Genomic DNA, 5,047 nt, shown 5'->3' with positions numbered 1-5,047 from the left:
ACGGCACATCAATGTCCTAGAACTCCGGACTGTCTACTTGGCGCTGAGGCACTTCTTGCCCTTTCTCAGGGGCAAGCATGTCCTCGTCCGGACAGACAACACTTCGACAGTGTTTCATGTCAACCACCAGGGGGGAACCAGGTCGCTGGACTCCCTGAACGAGGCCCGGAGGTTGTGGATGTGGGCTCATCCTCAATTGGCCTCCTTGAGGGCAATGCACCTCCCTGGCAGAGCCAACGTGGTGGCGGATTCCCTCTCACGCCGGCAGCTGCCCCCAGGGGACTGGCGGTTGCACCCCCAGGTGGTGCGAATGATTTGGGATCGATACGGGGAAGCCCGTGTGGATCTGTTCGCCTCGGAGTGTACGACTCATTGTCCACTGTGGTTCTCCTTGGCAGAGACAAGTGCCCCGCTCGGGATGGACGCTCTCGCCAACACTTGGCCGAGAGGCCTCCTTTATGCGTTCCCTCCGATTCCCCTGGTGATGCCCACGCTTCACAGGGTGAGATTATCGGGTCACAGGGTCCTCCTGGTGGCGCCCAAGTGGCCCTCGAGGATTTGGTTCTCCACGCTCCTCAGCCTGTTGGACGGGGAGCCTTGGCAGCTCCCAGTACGGTCGGACCTCCTGTCCCAGCTGGGCGGGGAGGTATGGCATCCCTCTCCGAGCCTCCTTCAACTCTGGGCCTGGCCGTTGAGAGGGAAGGGTCATTCTTGACGCACCTTGAGCCCTCGGTATGTGAGACCTTGCAGAATGCTAGAGCTCCTTCCACAAGAAGGGTGTATTCGCATTGCTGGGCCGCTTTCTCCTCCTGGTGCAGGGACGGGGGTTTTGACCCGATCTCCTGTCCGTTACAAATTGTACTGCGGTACCTGCAGTATCTGTTTGAGGCGGGCCGGGCGGCCTCGACCTTGAAGGTGCACGTAGCGGCTATTTCTGTCCACCATGGCCACATCGATGGTAGACCAGTTGGTGCGCATTACTGGGTGGCACAGTTTCTGCGGGGTGCCAGGAGACTGCGCCCCCCCAGAGTGCAGCGTGCAGCAGCATGGGACCTGCCGCTGGTCCTGCAGGCCTTGGGCGAGGCCCCCTTTGAGCCTATGGCAGGGGGGTCCTTGAGGACGACGTCATGGAAGACCGCCTTTCTGTTGGCTGTTACGTCTGCCAAGCGTGTGAGCGAGCTCCACGCCCTTTTCAGTCAGTCCTACGTGCCTTCGGTGGAAGGCAGACAGCTCAGGAGTGACCCTGTGGCCAAATGTCGCTTTCCTGCCAAAGGTGTTACCCCCTGACCATGCCAATCAGGCCATAGAGTTGGCAGCATACCATCCTCCCCCGTTTGAGTCCCGGCTGGAGGAGCGGGCTAATTTGCTGTGCCCAGTCCGGGCGTTGCGGCTCTACCTTCAGGCAACACAGAGCTTTCGACGCTCTGAGCAATTGTTTGTGTGCTACAGGGGGGCGCACAAGGGCCGTGCCCTGTCGAAGCAACGTCTCTCCCACTGGATTGTTGAAGCAATCAAACAGGCTTATGACGTGGCAGGTAGACCTGCCCCTTCAGGCGTTGTCTGTCATTCCACCAGGGGTGTGGCCACTTCCTGGGCGGCAATGAGAGGGGTACCGTTGTCTGAGATCTGTGCAGCGGCATCCTGGACGGTGCCGTGCACCTTCTCCAGGTTCTATCGCCTTAACGTGGCCTCTGGGTCCACGCTGGCTTCAGCCGTTCTGCCTTTGGCTTCTACGGCTGACCACTAGGTGGGTGTTGTTCCTCGTGACAGTGCTGGTATGAGTCATCCACTCTGTTTACTGCCACTGGCAGTCTGGAAGGAATGAAACAGAACGTAAGTTACGGATGTAACTATGGTTCTGTGAATTCCTGGATGACTGCCAGTCACACCGGTCACTCCGAACTTCCTGCGAGAAGATTCTGGGAGGCCGGATGTAGTCTACCGGGCGGTATTTATAGACGCACAGGTAGCCTACACGTCACTCACGTGACACTGTTGTTATTAAATCTCGACCTGCGCGGAGCGCGAGGAGACATATCCACTCTGTTTACTGCCACTGGCAGTCATCCAGGAATTCACAGAACCATAGTTACATCCGTAACTTACGTTAAGTATATTCACAGCAAAAAAAACTAGAAAAAAAGATAGTAAGTGATTTATAGGGAAAAAAATCAAACTCATGAACTCTCCTTAACTGTAGTTGAGGTAACATGTTGAGTCCGATGTGTTCAGTTAACTACTACTAGAAATGTTTTATTAGATCACATTTGATCAGCTCGTACTTTACAGCCGATCGAAAGAAAAGGTTTTCCTGCCAGAAGACACTGACGGCGATTTCTGGCCTTTTTTGTTGTTTTATTTCACAAAACACGGTTATGGAGAATTCTCCATAGTTTCTTCACACCACTACTTTCTGCCTAGGTTTCCTCCTTTTGTTTTTGCTCTGTTTGCAGCTGACACCAGGACAAATTTCTGGTACTGTGAGGACTCCTTCACGTCACCTGGTAACACAGCTTTCTGGTTCAGACTCTGATCAAGTTTGAACACTTCTGATTTCATAAACAGTGACTGCGTTTACATGCATCAATAACCCTTTAAAAACCAGAATATTAGCAATAACCCGGTTTTGCACGGCCGTGTAAACACCAATAACCCCTTTGAATAACCGGAATTTGCTCATATGCAGGTTTTTAAAAACCCCAATATGAGCCCTGGGTTACTCCTTTTAAAACCTGAATATTGGGTCATGTAAACACCTAACGGAATATCCCCATCAAACGGAACAGGAATCTGTTTTCTGCTCATGCTCTGTTCACAAGGAATCCTGGTCTTTTGAGTCCAGGAAGTTCTTATAAACACGGAGAAACCAAGACCAGGAGGAGACTAATCACTTCATAAATGTAATGAAGGATATGAACATTTCTGCATTTGTAGACGGTAGAAAGTACCGGGATAGAAGATTTACAAGAAGGTGAGAGAAAAGTTGCGCGAAGCAGCATTTGTTTTGAATTTGGATACAGGAAGAAGAAGCAGAAATGACGGTAATTGCGTCATCACGTTCTCCATGCGTCGCTGGTTTGATCCAGATATCCCGAATGATTAATTACCTTGTAAACAGGGATAACCCTGTTTGCTCACGCATGGAGACGGAATATTCCGAATGTTTCAGTAACCAGAATATTAGCAATAACCCGAATTTTGACTGCATGTAAACATAGTTAGTAAAGATGAGAAGCAGCAGTTTCCTGAACTGGACCCTCAGAGGGTCTTCTTGACCCGGGTCATCTGCTGTGGAAATCCCTCCCTCTGCTGGATTTAGCAGACGTTATCATCGCCTAATGTGTTCAGGATAACAATATTATCACAACAGCAGCAGAAAAAAACAAATTAATCTGAGCTGGATTAATTTTGTTTCGTGTCAAATGGATTCAAAATAAAAAACAAACAAACTGCATTCAGAAAGAAACTCAGTACTTCACCTCTGTGTTTAAGTTGTGATTTATTTGTATGGATTAATTAGTCCTACTGCCTTTGAATCTGTCGCCAGTCCCAGTACGCCTAACTCTCTCGCCGGTATATTGACGCCCGCCGCTGTCATGAAGAAACGCGGTCAGCAGACGCCGTTTCCTTCACTGCAGCCAACAAAGAACGCAGCGCCGCGTGCTAAAAGGCCGGATCGTACGCAGCACGCTGTAAACAGTGTGTGTCCTCCACGCGCAGTGTGTAGAGAGCTATTTTAAACAGGCACACAGCAGCCGGCTGAGAGCTTTGTCGCCCTTCAGGTGCTCAATAATTAAGTGCATGCTGCTCACAGAGAGCCTGCGGTGGAGGTAGTGAGGCAGAAACCCTGAGTGTGTTCACGTCTGCAGCGCCGTGTGTGCATGTGTGCATGTGTGCGTGCAGGGAAGGACAGTAACATGGAATACACCCCTCCTGTCATATGGCTTACTTGTTGCGACATCAGAAAATCAGTCCCTTGTGTTCATTAGCGTGTTTCTGTGATGAGGCGGAGGCCGGGCTGGCTCTTGGCGCGGCACCGCCGTGAGCGGCACCCAGCTCTGATTATGTTCCTGACAACGGAGGAAGTCCCAACAGCACGCCACGATCCTGCGAGCCTTTGTGTCGGCATTAAACTTTTAGCTGGCGTGGGCCTGTTTAACACGAGTACCGATCCTCGCCTGATGCTGCACTGGAAAGCAGCCATGGGCAACAGCATGTCCGACATCAGACTGCTGCTCTCCAGGTGTGACGGTGCCGCAGACAAGTGTTGAATTAGACCCACAGGGAGCTGAGGATACATGCGCTAACATCACCCCCGGTGTACGCTGCCGTGCACCGGGGCTCGGAGGTTTGCCCTGCCGGTGACCGCGGCTGCTCAACTCTGCCTCCGAGGAGAACTGAAGTCCAGTGGAGGAATGTTCTGTGCCAGGATGCGGATGGCAGAACTCAGGCCAGGACACTGTAATAATGAGGGATGACTAATGCAGGAAGAGAAGAACAGACTGCGGCACATCATTTAATGTGCCTGCTGTTTTCTGTCTCTAATCAGCTTATGGATTGATTGGCCCAAGACGTCGACGGACCGCGGAAATCAATGAAGGTCCCGACCGCAGCTCGCATCCTGAACGAGAGCCAGGTGTCGCCATCGAGGACTGAATGCGGGGGACGCTCCGCCAGCAACGTCCCCATGACGAAGACCAGATCAAGTCCATCGTTCCTGTAGTTTCTTGTGCTGGCCCCCTTTTTTTCTCTTTTGTGCATGTTTGCAGGCCGGAGCTTCGGGAGCTGCGTGCTGGCCTGCGGTGTCCCCCCCTCCTCTGGTCATCCCGCTGCTGCTTCCACCTGCCTGCAGTGCTGACGTCCCCGACTCCCCCAGTCTGGCCTTTAGCAGGAGGGTCCCCCCTTATGATCCAGGTCCTGGTCCAGGTTTCTCCCCCCCTTATGATCCAGGTCCTGGTCCAGGTTTCTACCCCCCTTATGATCCAGGTCCTGGTCCAGGTTTCTTCCCTCCTAAAGGGGAGTTTTTCTTGCCACTGTTTGGCTTAAG

The sequence above is a fragment of the Cololabis saira genome, chromosome 9, assembly GCF_033807715.1.
Source record: "Cololabis saira isolate AMF1-May2022 chromosome 9, fColSai1.1, whole genome shotgun sequence".
Lineage (NCBI taxonomy): Eukaryota > Metazoa > Chordata > Actinopteri > Beloniformes > Belonidae > Cololabis > Cololabis saira.
Note: the sequence above shows the minus strand (reverse complement) of the source record.